This window comes from Microcaecilia unicolor, chromosome 4, assembly GCF_901765095.1.
Source record: "Microcaecilia unicolor chromosome 4, aMicUni1.1, whole genome shotgun sequence".
Lineage (NCBI taxonomy): Eukaryota > Metazoa > Chordata > Amphibia > Gymnophiona > Siphonopidae > Microcaecilia > Microcaecilia unicolor.
The window spans coordinates 325,836,734-325,855,457 of record NC_044034.1 but is presented as its reverse complement, the minus strand read 5'-3'; positions in this window follow the sequence as shown (position 1 = coordinate 325,855,457).

The following is an 18,724-nucleotide window of genomic DNA, read 5'->3' as shown; positions in this document are numbered from 1 at the left end:
TGTGTGATGTCAACTAACTTTTTTTGTTGTTGTTCTAAGCTTCAGGATGAGAAGATCACATTAACATCTACAGCCTCTAATTTTTCTTAATTTTGTTCCTCTTTCTCTCCATGATAAGGGCTAGTGGATTGTTTTATTTTTCTTTATGTATTTTGCTTTAGTACTTATTTCTGTTTTGCTTGATGTAATTATACAACACTAGTAAAAAAGGCCCGTTTCTGCCTGAAATGAAACGGGCGCTAGCAAGGGTTCCCCACTCCTTCCGTTGCTGTCTCCCTCTCTGTCCTCCGAGTCCCACACCCTCCTGTCGTCGGAGGCGGGCACGGGACTCCCTTCCCCTCCCCTTACGCGACTATCCCTGGTGGTCTAGAGGTACCTCTTCTGTCAGGGCAGGAAAGAAAGAGCCCCCTGTTTCCTGGTCGGAGCGCTGCTGCTAGCTGCCCTGCTGCATCCTGTGCGAGTCCGGCTCTCGGCGTTTCAAAATGGCCGCCGAGAGTTGACGTCTCGCGAGGCTGCTTCAATTCTTGGTGGCCATTTTGAAACGCTGAGAGCCGGACTTACACAGGATGCAGCAGGGCAGCTAGCAGCAGCGTTCCGGCCAGGAAAGCGGGGGCTCTTTCTTTCCTGGCCCGAGCGAAGAGGTACCTCTAGACCACCAGGGATAGTCGCGTAAGGGGAGGGGATGTGACAGGGGGGAGGGAAGGTGATGGGGGGAAGAGGGGCGACAGGGGGCGTGGCAATAGCGTGAAAGGGGTGTGGTGATGATGCAGAAGGGGCGGGGTGAGGGCATGAAAGGGGCGGGGTGAGGCCTTGAAATGGGCCGGGGCAAGTGTCCTCGTTTTATGAGGCTGTCTCATGGACCAAGCAGGGCAAGACCCTGCCCTGTCTAGAGGCCAGTATACTAGCAAATACCTTAATGTCTTGGTTCAACAAAGATATGGGATGATATGATCCCAACTGCTCCTCATCTCGGCCGGGCTTTGGCAACACAACGATCGTAGCATGCATCAGAGACCCAGTTTGCTGATTGGGCTACACAAGGCCTGGCACATATCTGCGAAAGGAGCAAACAACTGAACCCCTATAAAATTCAGCCCCCAATCCGTTCGTCCAGCCCAGGCGCCTTTGCTAATTTTAGTTTCTTTATTGCTTGTTAGATCTCAACCCCCTGAATAGGAGCATTCAGGCTTTCCAATTGTTCCGACGACAAAGCCGGCATATGGAGGCCTTCAAAGAAGGCCTCCCGCTCTTGCACATCACAATGGCCGGCACCATATAAGGACGTGTAAAAATCAACAAAGGCTCTCTGAATGTCCTCTCCCTTATAAACCAGAGTCCCCGACCGGGCCCTAATGCGCGTGATTCATTTTTAGCAGACCTGCTTCGAATCATCGTGGCCAGCAGCTTACCCGCCTTGTTTCCCCACTGATGTAAGTTGTACTTATAAAGTTGAACGTCCAGCAGGGCCCTTGGATTCAGCACCCCATTTATTTGCCTCTTAACCTTCTAATATTCATCTTTAGCACCCTGAGGGGCTCCTCTCAACACAATAGCTCGTGCCTCTTGAAGCTTCCCTAACAACCTAATAAGTTCCCCATCTCTCTCCCTGCGAGTACGACTGGCATATATGCAATAATTTTCCCCCTCATCATCGCCTTACCGGCCTCCCAGAACGTTACGAGATCTACCTCTGTTTATTGTCCTGCAAGAAGTTCCTCCACTCTTCCCCTAAATGCTCACGAAAGTTAAGATCTTGATATAATGCAGGATTCATCCGCCATGCAGCAGCACTCAGTCCCTTAAACAATCCCATGTCCACCAATACCAGGTTGTGATCTGATACTACACCTGCATCTATGCCTGCCACCCGCACCGAAGATAGCATCGAGGGAGAGAGCAACACATAATCCAGCCGGGCATAGACTTTGTGAACATGTGAGTAAAAAGTGTAGTCATGAACATCAGGGTTAAGCACACGCCAGACATCCAGCAGGCCCAGTTCACGCATTAGAAAATTCACACCCTCCCTTCAGCTCCTTTGGCCTTAGGTTTGGGAGGACTACAATCAATGAGCGAATTTACTGTGATGTTAAAATCTCCCCCAACTATCAGCTTATATTCATTCAACGGGGCCAGAAACACTAAGACAGTGGAAAAAAATGTATGGGAGTACACATTTGGGGCATAGATTGAGCACAGAGCCACCTTCAGTCCCTGGATAGCCCCCAGCCAAATCACAAAACGTCCCTCAGGATCCTGTATGACACTGTGCTTAGTACAGTCAAGGGATTTATGAATGAGAATAGCCACTCCCTGTTGTCTATTATTATATGAAGCAAAAGCTAGCTCACCCACCTAGTTCTTTTTCAGTTTACATGTTCAGAGTAGGAAAGGTGTGTCTCCTGAAGGAATAAAACATCTACCTTCATGCGTCTGCTATAGCTAAGAATTTTCATACGTTTGACCGGCAAGTGTATGCCATCAACGTTTAGGGTGGCCACCCGTAAGCTACCAAACATTCCACCCAATCATAAGAGTGTCTGAAAGAATAAATGTATATGTTACCCTCCTGGGGGCGGCATCCCAGCCAATCCCCCCCCCCCCCTCAGAAGAAACACATAAGAGCCCCTTTTATGCCATTGTAAAGAGCCACACTATCCCGGACACAGGAATCATTAAACCCCCCCTTCCACCCTCCTCCCCACAACCATACTCATCCCTCATCACCTGAAGCAACCCCCTCAAGCCCCACAGACAACCCGCTCGTTCACATACACACCCCGAGTAGCCAACTCACCTACCATATTCCCCATCAACATCCAAAACACACTAACAACCAGCATACACACTCTCCCCAACTCCCTTCCCTCCCCACCTTCCATTTCTAACTCCAGATCCCCAAAGCCACAATGGCTCTATATAGGCCCCTTTCCAAAGCTCCCTCCTCCCTCCCCTCTGCAACCCACCGCTGAAAAAGTCCACAGTAATCTGTAAAACATCTCAGCATTAGAAACAGAGTCAAACAGTAACACCAATGAAAAGGAAAAAAGAATCTGCATATCTTAGTCGATCATAGTTGCAGGCAGGTACACAGCCAAAGATCTCAGACTCATCCGTCCTGCACCTCAGGCCAACGGTGCAGGAACTCCGTGGTTTGTCCTACAAATGGATGAGCACATAACGCCTTTCACATCAAATCTCCCAAGCTGTAGCAGCTACCAAGGTTAGGCAGATTGAGATAATTTGTCCACAAACGCCCGCAATTCCTCTACCCTGGTAAGAGTCACTGTGCGGTTATCGTGGGTGATGCGGACCTGAGCTGGGTATTGGAAGGCAAACTTTATTCATCTAGAAAATAGCTGGGAACAGTATGGCGCCAACAACTTGCGCTGTTCTGCCACGCGTGCTAAGAAGTCTTGGAACAACAGCAACCAAGCTCCTTTGTACTCCAAAGAATGCTGTTTCCTGAAAAGTTCTAGCAGTTTAGCTTCGATTGGGTAGTTAAGGAAACGCACAATTATCGACCTTGGTTTTGTAGCGTTCTCTCTGTTAGCTCCGATCCGGTGTATTCGCTCCATGTGAACCGGGCCTGCATCAGAGTGGAATCCCAGAGCTTGCGGCAGCCATCTTTCAGCTAGCTCCATGAGAGCTGAATCAGGTACATCTTCCGGAACACCGATGATTTGTCAGTTTTTCCTCCTGCCCCTATTTTCTTGATCCTCCACTTTGTCAGGCAGAGCATGCATCTGCGCTTCCCAAGCACTCAGTCTGCCCAACATCGATTCTGACCGATCCTCCTGGGCGGATACACGTTCTTCCAGATGCTGGATTCTCAGCGCGTGTCCCGCCACAGAGTCTTTTAGCTCTTCCATGCTAGCATGCAGTTTTGCCAATTTGTCGTTGAGTAACTGGGATAAGTGTCTCATGGACACCTGAACAGTGTCGTCGGAAAGGGCCAGCTGCAATTCCGCTGGTGAGGCAGGCGACACCATCTTTTTTGGAGTGGGTGCAGCTTTATCCCGCCCTGTTCGTGCAGCCTTAGCCGGCAAACCCCAGAAATCTAGGTGTTTCCTCTCACCAAAAGGGTCCAGTCATCTGTCCCAGCTTGTGGTATTAATGTATCTCTCACTTCCATAGAAATTTAGGCTTGAGAATGGTATAATAGCAGTTTAAATCATCAGGGGAGAGGGGAGCCGAGCCAGAGACGTCCGCTCAGGTCGCTGCCATCATGTGACCCCCCCGGATAGTTCCTTTGTAAACCATAGTGAATTTCTAGACATCTTGACCTTTTTAGTGGTAAATGGAGCAATTTTGTCTAGTATGGCTTTCACCTTGGTAACCCAGTGGGATTTAGTCAAACTATATGTAGATGAGATAGTTAGCTCAGACCAGAAAGTGACCTTGTTGCTTTTACCTGTGGTAGAGATGAGTTTGGAGGACTTGTGCCTGGTTAAACTTGACATACAATTATCAATGGTGAAATCCAGTTGGAAGTGGTAACACCAGGGTACTGGCTTCCATTTGAATGAACTGATCAAGCTATTAGGATAAAACGTCATGAAGTCTGACATATGGTCTTTTTCATGAGTTGCACCCTCGGAGAATGTAGTTAGTTCGCAGTCCTTCAGGAATGATTTGAAGTTGTGGACATTGGTGTCTGCATTTTCCAAGTGTAGGTTTAAGTCTCCAAGGAAGACAATCCTAGAAAATTGGGACATGGCAGAGGAAGTAATCTCTACAAGTCGAGATTCTGCCTTGGACCAAGCTCCCAAAGGATGGTAAATGAGGAACAAGGTGATTTGATTTGCCTCTTTTGAATCATTGCAGAATTTGAACAGCAATGCCTAATTGACCAATTTACATGCTGATCTTGGATCCACGCCCAAATTTGGGTGACCTATACAGAATCCAGAGGCTGGTGTGTTGCATGTCTCTGGCAGGATATTTTCACTGTCTGTTTTGTTTAGGTTTGTAGATATGAGGAGGGAGGCATTATATTCCTTTTTTGGGGGAAAACAATATGAGCAACATTTAGCCTTTTCTTATCAGATCCTGGGATTTTTTTCCCCCAGCAATTGTTATTGTCTCAGCTATGTCTTGTAGATTATTGTGCAGAGTTTAAATTGAACCTAGGCCATAACCAGTAACCAATTAAATATAAGAAAGAGTGGAGTTACACTACTGAATTTTGAGACTGCATAAATCAGCTGAACAGCGTTCTGCATAGTTTGCATTTTTTTTCTTAATTAGAAATGCAGAATGGACTAAATACACTAGATTGTGATACTCCATCATTGACAGAATAAGAACTTGGACCATAAGTCGAAAAGTAGTATGGCCCTGGCAATCTCCAATTCCATCAGCCATTCGAGGTGCTGGAGTTTGTAGGGAGACCAAACCCTCCCCCCTCCCCCCCTCCCCCACGGCTGTGACACTGCAGTCCACTAGAAACCAGCAACTCATTACACTGTAGGCTACCAAACTCATAGCAGTTATTTTCAGTTGCTAGTCACCTAAGCTAGATTTATCTGTGGCCTCCAGCCCAAATTGACCAATAATCCCTTTAAATACTGGAGCGTGCATGTCTGGTTGTGGTTTTTTTTTTTCAGCGAAGATAGCACCAAAATATGTCCAAAATAGAAGTTATAAGTACATAAGTAATGCCACACTGGGAAAAGACCAAGGGTCCATCGAGCCCAGCATCCTGTCCAAGACAGCGGCCAATCCAGGCCAAGGGCACCTGGCAAGCTTCCCAAACGTACAAACATTCTATACATGTTATTCCTGGAATTGTGGATTTTTCCCAAGTCCATTTAGTAGTGGTTTATGGACTTGTCCATTAGGAAACCGTCTAAGCCCTTTATAAACTCTGCTAAGCTAACCGCCTTCACCACGTTCTCTGGCAACGAATTCCAAAGTTTAATTATGCGTTGGGTGAAGAAAAAGTTTCTCCGATTTGTTTTAAATTTACTACACTGTAGTTTCATTGCATGCCTCCTAGTCCTAGTATTTTTGGAAAGCGTGAACACTACTACTACTACTTATCATTTCTATAATGCTACTAGACGTACGCAGCGCTGTACACTTGAACATGAAGAGACAGTCCCTGCTCGACAGAGCTTACAATCTAATTAGGACAGACAAACAGGACAAACAAGAGATAAGGGAATATTAAGGTGAGGATGATAAAATAAGGGTTCTGAACAAATGACTAAGGGTTAGGAGTTAAAAGCAGCATCAAAAAGCTTCACATCCACCTGTTCCACTCCACTCATTATTTTATATACCTCTATCATGTTTCCCCTCAGCCGTCTCTTCTCCAAGCTGAAAAGCCCTAGCCTTCTTAGTCTTTCTTCATAGGGAAGTCGTCCCATCCCCGCTATCATTTTAGTCGCCCTTCGCTGCACCTTTTCCAATTCTACTATATCTTTCTTGAGATGCGGCGACCAGAATTGAACACACTTCTGAAGGTGCAGTCGCACCATGGAGTGACACAACAGCATTATAACATTCTCACACCCGTTTTCCATACCTAACCTAATAATTCCCAACATTCTATTCGCTCTCCTAGCCGCAGCAGCACACTGAGTAGAAGGTTTCAGTGTATTATCGACGACGACACCTAGATCCCTTTCTTGGTCCATAACTCCTAACGTGGAACCTTGCATGACATAGTTATAATTCGGGTTCTTTTTTTCCACATGCATCACCTTGCACTTGCTCACATTAAACGTCATCTGCCATTTAGTCGCCCAATCTCCCAGTCTCGTAAGGTCCTTCTGTAATTTTTCACAATCCTGTCGCGAGTTAACGACTTTGAATAACTTTGTGTCATCAGCAAATTTAATTACCTCGCTAGTTACTCCCATCTCTAAATCATTTATAAATATATTAAAAAGCAGCGGTCCTAGCACAGACCCCTGAGGAACCCCACTAATTACCCTTCTCCATTGTGAATACTGCCCATTTAACCCCACTCTCTGTTTCCTATCCTTCAACCAGTTTTTAATCCACAATAGGACATTTCCTCCTATCCCTTGATCCTCCAATTTCCTCTGTAGCCTTTCATGAGGTACCTTGTCAAATGCCTTTTGAAAATCCAGATACACAATATCAACTGGCTCCCCTTTGTCCACATGTTTGTTTACTCCTTCAAAGAATTGAAGTAAATTGGTCAGGCAAGATTTCCCCACACAAAAGCCGTGCTGACTTGGTATCAATAATCCATGTCCTTGGATGTGCTCTGTAATTTTGCTTTTGATAATAGCCTCTACCATAACTAGTGTTCAGACAGCAGGAGAGACACCTCCCTCCAGTCTAGAAAGAATGAGTTCCTTCTCCTTCCCTCTTGAGATGCAGATAAGATCACAGCCCCCTTGGCTTTTCTTCAGGGATCACCTCTCCCCCTTTTTATACCATTGTCCTTTAATGTAGGGAAACAGCAGAACCCCCATACAAGCTGGAATGTCACCCTGTGTGACACACCCCTGGTGCCTCCACCCCACCTACAGTGCCGTGGAGGGGCATAATCGAACGGCGCCGGCCATCTATATGGCCGGCTCCGTAAAGCGGCGTCCCAATCATATTATCAAAATAAAATAGCTGGCTATCTTTTGTTTCGATAATACGGTCGGAGCCGGCCAAATCTCAGCATTTGGGCCGGCCTTAGAGATGGCCGGCATTGGTTTCCGGTGATAATGGAAACTAATGCCGGCGATCTCAAACCCGGCCAAATCCAAGGTATTTGGTCGTGGGAGGAGCCAGCATTTGTAGTGCACTGGTCCCCCTGACATGCCAGGACACCAACCGGGCACCCTAGGGGGCACTGCAGTGGACTTCAAAACTTACTCCCAGGTGCATAGCTCCCTTACCTTGGGTGCTGAGTCCCCCAACCCCCCCCCCAAAAAAAAAACCCACTCCCCACAACTGTACACCACTACCATAGCCCTAAGGGGTGAAAGGGGGCACCTACATGTGGGTATAGTGGGTTTTGGGTGGATTTTGAAGGGCTCACATTTACCAGCACAAGTGTAACAGGTAGGGGAGGATGGGCCTGGGTCCGCCTGCCTGAAGTGCACTGCACCCACTAAAACTGCTCCAGGGACCTGCATACTGCTGTGATGGTCCTGAGTATGACATTTCAGGCTGGCATAGAGGCTGGCAAAAAAACATTTTTTAAATTTTTTTTTTAGGGTGGGAGGGGGTTGGTGACCACTGGGGGAGTAAGGGGAGTTAGCATATCTGGATTTAAAAAAAGGTTTGGACAAGTTCCTGGAGGAAAAGTTCATTGTCTGCTATTGAGACAGACATGGGGCAACCACTGCTTGCCCTGGCATTGGTAGCATGGAATGTTGCTACTTTTGGGGATTCCGGAATGTTGCCACTATTTGCGTACGCCTTGTAGCGCTATAGTAGTAGTAGTAGTAGTAGTAGTAGTAGTAGTAGTTTCTGCCAGGTACTTGTGACCTGGCTTGGCCACTGTTGGAAACAGGATACTGGGCTAGATGGACCACTGGTCTGACCCAGTATGGCTATTCGCATGTTAACCCTTGGTCTGACCCTGTACAGCAACTCTTACGTTCTTATTTCGGGTTGCTAGTTTTCTTCAAATTTGCCCAACAGGTTTATCTAGTCCTGAGTTTACCACTTGCATGCAGGGGCTTGTAGTCTTGTTTTTCAGTGAATGCAATTGGGAAGTCATGTCTAAAAGTTCATACATACAAGGCAATCTAAGACAGGGTCAACGGTGTTGGGCAATCTGGATTCAACTGGCTACCCCAAGCACAGCATCATCAATCTGTTCTATTATAGTGAAGCATTTACATACTCATAAATCAACAATTTAATCAAAGCAATCTATAAAATGGTAACTTTTCTTTGTTCAAGTACGTCAGGGATTCTTAACCAGCGGTGCCCATGCCCGCAAGGGGATAAAAGACAAGGTCAAACAGGGTGTTGACAAGTGTTTTACAATATGAGGCAATTTATTGAAACTTCCTAGACAGAGTGAAGGCAGTTAAGACAGTTTTCACAGGAATTTGTCCAGGTAACTTAATAGCTGGGCAAATTTCTGGGGCTGAAATCTTAATTTAGCATTCACACAGCTACGTTATTCAACATCATGATGTACAATTGATGTAGCATTGTAGCTTAAAGTGTGACTCCTTTGGTAATATAACTGTGCAATACTGTAATTTTAGCAACATGTTAGCAGTTAGCGCTGTTATCTGTTAACAGCAACCTATGTAGCTGTCACTCATTAGTGGCCATGTAGGAAGGGGTTACAAGGGTCTCATTGATCTTAAGTTAAAGAGGCAGTGGCGAGGCTAGGTGGGGTGCTACCCAAACAGAGTTCTGCCGGCACTGGTGCCTATTTTACGGAAGTCCGCTTTCGCTCCCCCCACGCCATCAACCTGGCTCCGCTTCTGTAAAGAGGTGCAGGAACCAAAAAGGTTAAGAACCCATGAGCTTGTGAGTTAAAGGCTGAATAAGATGTGTATTGAGGGCAAATAAGTCTTGCAGCTGGGCATTGAGTCTTGAAAGTCCTCAATCCACCACTCATCATATTCTTTCTCCAACACGTACACCAGCTACTTGGAGGAATTGCTATCTGCTACCAGAACCACAGACTTTTGCTCTCTTTCTTAGTTAACTTTTTTTTTTTGTAAACAAAGAATGGAGAGAGAGAGAGAAAATTACCTCTGTCTTCCTGTACAAACCCAATATTTAGGGGCATGAAATTAATCTATGGTAGAGAGTAAAAATATATATGCTGTAACCCCTAAGCATCCCAACCCAAAAAAATACAGAGAGTGATTTTTGCATAGAGAATGCACTGATCATTTTGGTCCATATTCACAGTTATCTATATATAAAGCCAGAAATGCATGTGATATCAGTTTATAGGGTGCCATGTGTGGTATAATCCCATGTTATGCCTTATGATGAATGATTTGGTTTATATGGGACAAATTATGTTCACTTATGGGTCAATATTCAGAGAACTTAGGAGATTCGCACTGGCCAAATCACATCGCTGAGGCCCTTCTCACAGCCTTGGATAGCACACTTCACAGTGGCTTTGAAAATAGGAAAGCCGCTCTTGCTGTCTCCTTGGAACTTAGAGGTTGGGAGCTATTTTTATTTTATTCATTTTTTAAGAATTTATATCCTGCTTTAACCAAAATGGGTTACAATTACACATACATAATTAAAAAGTATACACTTACAATTAATAATAGATTATACTTTTTACAAAATTGTATCCATCAAAGGGAAATCTTATCTCTCTAAAAATGTTTTCACAAAATAGTGAGGCTTCAACAATCTTTTACACAGAGGGGCATTTTCGATATGTCTAAATCCAACTTAGGACGTTTTGCTGAAAACTTACAAAAATCAAGTAGTAAAAATGACCATTTTCAAACTAGAGAAATGTCTTTTTTCTTTGGAAATTCCTAGAAGTTGTTGTGCTTATCTTTTTGGACCACTGTCAAAAAAAAAAAATCCAAGTGCAAAATGCACAAAATCAAGCCATTGGGATGTAGGAGAAGTTAGTCTTCCTAGTAGACTGACTACACTGGCATCCCAGCAGAGCAGTGGGGCACCCTAGGGAGCACTGCAGTGGACTTCACATAAAAGGTCCTAGGTACAGATCTCACCATTACCCCCTTATATTGTATTGTGAGCTCTTCAAAACCCATGAAAAACCTACTGCACCCAACTGTACACCACTACAATAGCCCTTATGGCTGCAGGTGTCACCTATACAGTAGTTTTTTTTTTTTTGGGGGGGGGGGGGCTGACACGTTCCACTACAAGTGTAATATTTTTTTTGGTACATTTGTACCCCACGCTTTCCCACTCATGGCAGGCTCAATGCAGCTTGCATGGGGCAATGGAGGGTTAAGTGACTTGCCCAGAGTCACAAGGAGCTGCCTGTGCTGGGAATCAAACTCAGTTCCTCATAATACTTAAAGTGGATTATGGGCCTGGGTCATCCTCTCTACATTGCGCTGCACCAACCACTAGGCTATTCCAGGAACCTGCTTCTGCTCTTATAGGACTGGCCATAACATCTGAAGCTGTCATAGAGGCAGTAGCGTACCAAGGGTGGGGTGGTGGAGGCGGTCTGACCCAGGTGCAGGCAGCAAGGAGGTGCATGGAAAAGTCATGTGGCTGTCGGCTCTGCCAGTTCTCTGCCCCCTCTGATGTTACTTCCTGTTCTGGGGCAGGGGACCGGCAGAGTCGACCACCGTATGACTGCTCTGCCACCCCCAGTATGTACTTATGATGCGCTTTGGGGGAGGTGGGTGATGTGCTCCAGGAAGGGAGGTGGCTGATGCACTTTTGGGGGAGGGGGAGTGATGCACCGAGGGGGGTGATGCGCCAGGGAAGCATAGCAGCCACCCACCCCAGGTGGCAGCCATCCTTGCATAGAGGCTGATATGTACTGCTTCATTTTTTCATTTACACCTTTGTGGAGTGGGAGGTGGTCAGAGATCACTGAAGGAGTGAGGGGGTATCATTCCTTTATTCCTGCAGTGGTCATCTGGTCATTTAGGGCACTTTTTGTGGCTTATTCACTAATAGAACAGGTCTAGACCAAAACGTCCAACTTATAGCCCTGGATGTTTTTGTTTTGTTCCATTATGGCAGAAAAACATCCAAGTGTTAGGAACACCCAGATCCCACCATTAACATGCCCCTGACACGCCCCCTTGTGATTTGAATGCACTTCTGACAGACTTCATAAAAAATCGTCTAAAAATAGGTTTAGAAAATACCGATTTGGATGTTTTTTGTGTGAAAAATGTCCAAATGCAGATTTATGCCAAATTTTTGGATGTTTTTTTCTCTTTTGAAAATGAGCCCCATAATATCTTAAATACCCAGGAAGCTTATTCCACATTGAAGGTGCCGCACTAGAGAAAGTGTGGTTCCAGGTCTCAACAGCATGATATGCTGCAGCCGACGGACAACACAATTACGCTGTAGCAGATGGACTACCAAACTCGATGGATCACGGGCGCAGAATAAGTGTGCACTGCATGCTGCAGTCAGTTCACAGTACTTACCATGTGCTGTCACTTGTGTAGTTAGTGTGGGTCCATTTACCACCTCCTGAATAGCAGTGCATTTTTTCCAGCAAAAAAGGTGCCGTAATCAAATGCCAGGCCACCCTTCAGGTGTGGGGTGATCGCTGAGGGACCCACCCCACAATAGCCAGGTCCCCTGCAACCAATCACAGAATCTATCACAAGGCAGAATTGGTGTTTAGAGCCTGAGCTCTTTCATTAAAACTTAGGGTCCATGGGTCAATTTTAGCAGACAATGGAAAAGGTGTCATTACTCAGTACCCCCAAGTACGCCCTCAAAAAAAAGCCCTGCTCAATAGGAGGTACTAAGTGCATCCACACTAATTGCAACCAGAGTTAATGCACACTAAAGAACATTTTAGTGTGGTAACTGAAGAGCATATGCTGGGCTCACCCCTAATAATTACTGTGCAGTCTTTGCACTTAAGTACATAAGTAATGCCACACTGGGAAAATACCAAGGGTCCATCAAGCCCAGCATCCTGTCCGTGACAGCAGCCAATCCAGGCCAAGGGCACCTGGCGAGCTTCCCAAACGTACAAACATTCTATACATGTTATTCCTGGAATTGTGGATTTTTCCCAAGTCCATTTAGTAGTGGTTTATGGACTTGTCCTTTAGGAAACCATCTAACCCCTTTTTAAACTCTGCTAAGCTAACCGCCTTCACCACGTTCTCTGGCAATGAATTCCAGAGTTTAATTATGCGTTGGGTGAAGAAAAAGTTTCTCCGATTTGTTTTAAATTTACTACACTGTAGTTTCATTGCATGCCCCCTAGTCCTAGTATTTTTGGAAAGCGTGAACAGACGCTTCACATCCACCTGTTCCACTCCACTCATTATTTTATATACCTCTATCATGTCTCCCCTCATCCGTCTCTTCTCCAAGCTGAAAAGCCCTAGCCTCCTTAGTCTTTCTTCATAGGGAAGTCGTCCCATCCCTGCTATCATTTTAGTCGCCCTTCGATGCACCTTTTTGAATTCTACTATATCTTTCTTGAGATGCGGCGACCAGAATTGAACACAATACTCAAGGTGCGGTCGCACCATTGAGCGATACAACGGCATTATAACATCCTCACACCTGTTTTCCATACATTTCCTAATAATACCCAACATTCTATTCACTTTCCTAGCCACAGCAGCACACTGAGCAGAAGGTTTCAGTGTATTTTCGACGACGACGACACCCAGATCCCTTTCTTGGTCCATAACTCCTAACGTGGAACCTTGCATGACGTAGCTATAATTCGGGTTCTTTTTTCCCACATGCATCACCTTGCACTTGCTCACATTAAACGTCATCTGCCATTTAGCCTCCCAGTGTCCCAGTCTCGTAAGGTACTTCTGTAAGTTTTCACAATCCTGTCGTGAGTTAACGACTTTGAATAACTTTGTGCCATCAGCAAATTTAATTACCTCGCTAGTTACTCCCATCTCTAAATCATTTATAAATATATTAAAAAGCAGCGGTCCTAGCACAGACCCCTGAGGAACCCCACTAACTACCCTTCTCCATTGTGAATACTGCCCATTTAACCCCACTCTCTGTTTCCTATCCTTCAACCAGTTTTTAATCCACAATAGGACATTTCCTCCTATCCCACGACCCTCCAATTTCCTCTGTAGCCTTTCGTGAGGTACCTTGTCAAACGCCTTTTGAAAATCCAGATACACAATATCAACCGGCTCCCCTTTGTCCACATGTTTGTTTACTCCTTCAAAGAATTGAAGTAAATTGGTCAGGCAAGATTTCCCCACACAAAAGCCGTGCTGACTTGGTATCAGTAATCCATGTCCTTGGATGTGCTCTGTAATTTTGTTTTTGATAATAGCCTCTACCATTTTCCCCAGCACCGACGTCAAACTCACCGGTCTATAATTTCTCGGATCTCCCCTGGAACCTTTTTAAAAAATCGGCGTTACATTGGCCACCCTCCAATCTTCCTGTACCACGCTCGATTTTAAGGATAAATTGCATATCACTAACAGTAGCTCTGCAAGCTCATTTTCAATTCTAACAGTACTCTAGGATGAATACCATCCGGTACAGGAGATTTGCTACTATTCAGTTTGCTGAACTGCCCCATTACATCCTCCAGGTTGCCACTGTTTGGGTTTCTGCCAGGTACTTATGACCTGGCTTGACCACTGTTGGAAACAGGATAAAGGGCTAGATGGACCATTAGTCTGAACCAGTATGGCTATTCTTATGTTCTTATGAGATGTAAGTATGGGAATTTAAATGCTCATTGTTCAGGTGCCTAGGTTTGGTCCAAGGCTAAAGAAAATAAAGAAAATGTTTTAAAATCTGAAAGCTTCTCTCATTCAGCCCTTCCCCACCATCCCTGAGCTAAGAAAGATAGGGTGGTGCTGCTACTGTACTGTTCACTATTAGAAACTGATGCTTGCACCACCCAGATATATTTACAGCAAACACTCCAGCAGCATGTTGACATGAAAGCTCACAAGAGAAAAAAAATGGAGCAATCACTGAAGGAAATACTTGTAATAGTAAAACCAGCAGAAAGAGAAACAGATAAAAAGGCAGGAGTGCTGATGCTGGGTGGGGGAGGGGAGGGGCAGGCAGTTCTATATTCCAGTACTGTGGTTTTAGTTGTTCTGCAGCTGTACTGTACACATCTGTAAGATTGTGAAACATACTGTAATCTCAGTCTGTCACTCAGCAGAAACCTGAGAACACCTCCCAGCCCTGGCATCTACCTTCCCAGTTCCAGGCTTTAACCTTTCACATTGATTGACATGACAGAGTCAAACCATTGTAACCAAATGCTGACACGTTGCAAAGAGGATCAAATTAAGAACAGAAAACACTAGGGACCATAACTCATAAAATCATTTCTTCTCCCACCAGGGTTACAATGATGAAAGAGCCCTTTTGGTAATTTGATGCTGGGGTACCTAGTCTGTCCCATCCAGGGAGCACATAGAAGGAAAATTAGAACAGTCACAGGAAACCCCAGAATATTCTGATTACCACCAGGGAATAATAGCAATGTGCTTCCACTTCATCTTCAAAGCTGCAACAAGTTTAGTGCCATATGTGATGTAAGATTGGACCCTTATCTAATCGTTGTCAGAACAATGCTTTATTTGTTAAAAGGGAATTCCTCTGGGACACAGAGCCAGCCACTACTAGGACTGGATACCTCTGGGGGAAAGACACAGGGAGACAAGCCTGTCCCCTCTAGAACTGGAGGGCCCCAGGATACAGAGTCTGTCACCTTTGGGACCGAAAGGCTCATGAAATAGGCATGGGAACACAACTGGGACTTGGAAGATGGGCACAAGGTCACAGCCACCTCTAGGAGACTCAGGGGACTGGCACAGGAATAAAAAGTCAGTCACCTCTAGCCCTGGAGGATTCAGAGCCTGTTGCCTTTAGCATTGGAGGCTACAATGTGACTCAAAAGTCTGATGCCCATGCTTTTATTACCAGAAGGGGGAAAAAAAAAAAAAAAAAAGCTGCAGGCATGCATGCCATAACACTTCTCCTCTCCCATCTTGTCTGGACCCCCCAACAGCCGTGGCATCTAGTGGCACCCCCCAACATTATCTGATCCAACCCAAAAATAAAATAAGACATTTTATAAGACATCCTGGCCATGGGGAGGGAGGGGGCAGGGTGCCACCATTTTGAGAATAACAGTGCAGGAGGCAGGAGCGAGTGGGCATCGCTCCAGCCTCATTAAGAGGTATGGGGTCTGGGGGGGACTGGATGAGGGTCATCAGACTGAGGAAAGATGATTCATTAAAATACAATAAACCATAGACACCAGAGACTTGTTTTTTGTTCTTCACATGTGAAGACAGGTCAGGTAGGGGGTGGGAGAGAAGAGTGCCACTGGACACTGGGGATTTTTTTTTAGTCAGGGAATGTAGGGGTAATGGGTAGGAGGTGCCCTAGACACCAGGGGCCAGTATTCAGACCATGGGAGGTAGCCGGGCTGCCTCCCACAGTCAGCGCTGAGCCCAGATATTCAATGCTGAGCTGTTTCCGGTGACTGGCATTGAATATCTGCAGCAGCGTAGCCAGATACCCAATTTTGGGTGGGCCTGAGCACAAAATGGGTGGGCAGAAGAGCTCCGCCCTGTCTCACAAGTGATTTGGTCTCTCCCTCTCTCGCCTGCATGCCATATGGTCTCTCAAGCATCCGTCCTCACCCTCATACCTTTTAAAAAGCAGATTTTCACTGGCAGCAAGCAGCAACAAATACACACTGCTCATGTTGGCCCCACAGCCTTACCTCTGATGCAACTTCCTGTTTCCGCATAGGCAGGAATACATCAGAGTGAAGGCTGGTATGCAGGAGGGACAGTTTTGGGGAGTTTTCAGCTGGTGGGGCTTGGGGATCCTTGACAGCCACATCATAGATTTGCTGCTACTAGGTGGGCCTGAGCCCAAAGTGGGTGGGCCTGGGCCCATCTGGGCCCACCATTGGCTACGCCACTAAAATATCTGGTTTAATTTTGGCAGTTTCCAACTTAACCGGCCAAGCCAATATTCAGCGCTGGCCAGTTAAGTTGGAACTGGCCAAAGATATACCACCTATTCACACAGCCAAATATGGCCACCAAACGTAGCCAGCAATACACCAAAAATCGGTGGATAGCCAATTATATCGCATGATATAAAAGGCTATCTTCTAGGCGCTAACTGGGTACATTCAGGAGGAGACAGCCAGCCATTTCCCACTGATTATCACAGGGTAGCCAGCTAAGTACCATTTAACTGGCTATTTAACCCAGCTAAGTGCCATTTAACCCATCTCCAACCATATGATGGTGGCAACATAGCACTCGGGACTAACAGATATATTACATGTCACATCAAACAGTTGAACAGAAAATTATAGCTTACTGCTCAGGTGTTTTGCAGTATCATGGTTCCACAGGGTGGTGGTTCAAATGTTTCCTCTGATTAAGAGGTTAAAGGAAGTTTCTGTATGATAAAGTAACAGCATTGAAACAGATATTTTTGGAGGGCTAATTGAGGGTGACAGAATTTTTCTCTCAATTACTTTCTTTATGGGAGCAGGAACGAGACTTGAAAATATGAGCAGTGAATATAGATGGCCCAGGTAGCAGATGCTGCCACTTGATCAGTTAACCTGACTGGAGCCATACCTACATTTTCAGAAACATTATCCAGATAATGCTACTGAAAATCTCTACAGTCTGTCCCAGTGCTATACTGATAGCATCAAGGCAGCCCAGAGATGGAGAATGGGCAGAGCCAGGAGTTACCTGGAAACCAGTGATATTCAGTGGCGGTATTTGGATCAGTGATGTAGCTACGGGTAGGCCCAGGCGGGTACAGGCTCACCTACTTTGAGGTGAGGCCCACCAAGCAGCAGAACAGCTGGTTTGTGGCTGTTAGAGATCCCCCAAATCTGGCCAGCTGAAGACTCCCGGCGATCCGGTGTCTCTTTTAAATCCTTCAGTGCTGGACCAGCAGTGAGCAGTGATTCAGACCCGCTGCTCATGCCGTCCCTGAGCCTTTCCTTTGGCACAACTTCCTGGTCCTGTGAACAGGCAGTTATGTCAGAGGGAAGACTCAAGGCTGGCGCAAGCAGCTGATATGAGTCGCTGCTCGCTGCCAGCCCAGCAATGAAGGATTTAAAAGAGTGGGGTTGGGGGGAGTGAAGAACCACTGAGCTACCACAGCAGCCTGGTGCTAGTTCCCACCCCCTGCGTGTGCCATTTCCAGTGCTATAAAAACATTTTATTTTTGTAGTGCCAGTGTGTATCAGGCGGTAATCAGGCAGTGCCGCGTGCTGCCTGGTTACCGCTGGGGTAGCGTGAGAGCCCTTACCACCACATCAATGGGTGGTGGTAAGTGCTCCCAACCGAAATGGTCGCATAGCAAGTGCTTCACTTGCCGCACGTTTATTTCTTAAAAAATTAAAAACCTGATGCGGTAAAAGGGGCCCTCAGCGCATGTCAAAAACAAGTGCCGGTGCCAGCACAGGCCCCCTTTTGCCGCAGCTTTGTAAAAGGACCCCTCGGCGCTGTCCAGACTGCCGCTGGCAATACCCCTGGAAATTCAGTGTTGGGTCATGTCCGGCTTCTGGCATTGAATTTCTGGGTATACACAGGTCGTGAAAACTAGCTGGTTATGTGCGACATTCAGCACTTAAGCAGATATGATGAACCACATAAAGATGGGATTGTGTATTATGTGGTCCTATTTATGTGGTTATTTTAGCTGCTTAAGTGCTGAATATCGGCACTTAACTGACTAAGAAGTGCCGATATTCCACCCTGGGAACACACACACATTAGCCCCAGACAAGCGATTTAAGGCGAGAAGCCATTTCTGGCACTTTAAATCGCTTTGAATATCTACCAATGAAACATAAAAGAATGCCAAGAGAGAGAGAGAGAGATTAGAAAATTATACTGGGGACAGTAAAGTATTTCCTGGGTGCATGCATGATGTCACCCACATCTCGAGCAATGAAGACCTGTCAGATACAGTCTGTGATGTTCGTTGTCTTGATGCCAGGTGATCTCGGACACTGTTCCTATGGCTGCTAATGATCATTTTTTGTCCATTACTTGTGCCGTTTTAAGATGCTTTCACAGTCCATGGTACCTACCCT